Source organism: Borostomias antarcticus (genome assembly GCF_949987555.1).
Source record: "Borostomias antarcticus genome assembly, chromosome: 2".
NCBI lineage: Eukaryota > Metazoa > Chordata > Actinopteri > Stomiiformes > Stomiidae > Borostomias > Borostomias antarcticus.
Genome location: NC_140235.1, coordinates 39,111,616 through 39,113,522, shown reverse-complemented (window position 1 = coordinate 39,113,522; position 1,907 = coordinate 39,111,616).

The window sequence follows — 1,907 nt, the reverse complement described above, 5'->3', positions numbered from 1 at the left end:
TTCCCCCCCCCCCTCTCTTCCCCCCCCCCCTGTCTGTGTCTGTCCTGCTCCCCAGATTGAGACGACACACGGAGGAGGCCCTGTGACCTTCATGGTGGCTCAGATCCGCGGCTGGCACTGATTTCTGATTTAGTGTCGATCCGCCGCGCTTGTCAGGGGCTGCGAGGTGCTTTCCATGCGGTAATAGAAAAGCTTCAAGGGCAGCTGGAGAAGAGAGGAGGGAGAGAGAGAGAGAGAGAGAGAGGGAGAGAGAGGGAGAGAGGGAGAGAGAGAGAGGGAGAGAGAGAGAGAGGGAGAGAGGGAGGGAGAGGGAGAGAGAGAGAGAGAGAGAGAGAGAGAGAGAGAGAGAGAGAGAGAGAGAGGGAGAGAGAGAGAGGGAGGGAGAGAGAGAGAGAGGAGAGAGAGAGAGAGAGAGGGAGAGAGGGAGGGATTGGAGGAGGAGGTGGTGGTGGTGGTGGTGGAGGGAGGGGGTTGAGGGATGGGTGGGTGGATGGGGGAGGGGGGGTGGATAAGGTTTGGATGTGTAACTGTCGGCTATCTGGGCTGACTGGGTCAGATGTACGGAGGGTTTGGGAGGAGAGGGAGGAGTAGGAGGAGTAGGAGGAGAAGGAGGAGCGCTCAGAATCCACCCAAAAGAGAGGCGGGCAAAAACGATGGGGCCTGGCGGTTTTTGAGAGAGAACGCTCAAATTCAGAGAGAACAGGAGGAGGTTTGTAGAGAGAGGGAGATGAGGGCACTTTACACGCCAACTGGGGGGTCAAATCATGGTGTCAGCACTCAGGGTTTAGACTCCTTTACTGTCTGCTCCCGTGAGGATGAGGACGGTGGGGGGGGGGGGGGGGGGGGGGGGTGAAAGAGGAAGAACCGGGGTTTGGAGACTAGGAGTCAAAGACGGCCAATGGAAGGAATCAGTTGGGAGGTGAAGCCGTGACACGAGACACGTCAAACAAACGTTACTGACCAGGGGAGGAGGAGGAGGGCAAGAGAGATCCTCCGCCTCCTCCGCCTCCTTCTCCTCCTCCTGCTGCTCCTCCACCTCCTTCATCCCCTTCTCCTCCACATCCTCCTCTCCTCCTCCTTCTCCTCCACATCCTCCTCTCCTCCTCCTTCTCTTCCTCCTCCTTCTCCTCCTCCACCTCCTCCTCTCCTCCTCCTCCTCCTCCTCTCCTCCTCCTTCTCTTCCTCCTCCTCCTCCTCCACCTCCTCCTCTCCTCCTCCTTCATCCTCTCCTTCTCTTCCACCTCCTCCTCTCCTCCACCTCCTTCTCTCCTCCTCCTCCTTCTCTTCCTCCTCCTTCTCCTCCACCTCCTCCTCTCCTTCTCCTTCATCTCCTTCTCCTCCACCTCCTCTCCTCCTCCTCCTCCTCCTCCTCCTCCTCCCCTTCCTCCTCCACCTCCTCTCCTCCCCCCCTCCTCCTCCTCCAAGCCCATCTCGTCCCATCCGCTCTGGAAAAGAAAACAAATGGTTATGATGATGGAAAAGGAATTAAGGCGTAATTTACCAGCGAGTCGGCAACAGCATTCGATAAGAGGCCTTCCCACGCTGCAGCCGTGGGCCGGTAGAGAGGGGAGCCTCATTCCTGAGCAACACATCTCACTGTCCGACCTCATCAGGGGGCCGCTGTATCCTCCTCAGACCTCCGCCTCCCCAGGCTGATCCCCACCAAACACAGGCTAGCAGCTCCGGTCTGCGTCTCCCGACTGATATGAAGATTTATCTTCGCCATAATCGCCCACATACACATACACTCCTTATTATTAAAGAGAGTTCGCATGAACTACAGTCTGGAGATAAGGTTTTCCGGACCGTATACGATCTTAATTGAATAAATAGCAAACTGATTTATTTTTTTGCTGCCAAAGATGATATCGGACCACAAAAATTGATGGTTTTAAGTCTCAATCAAT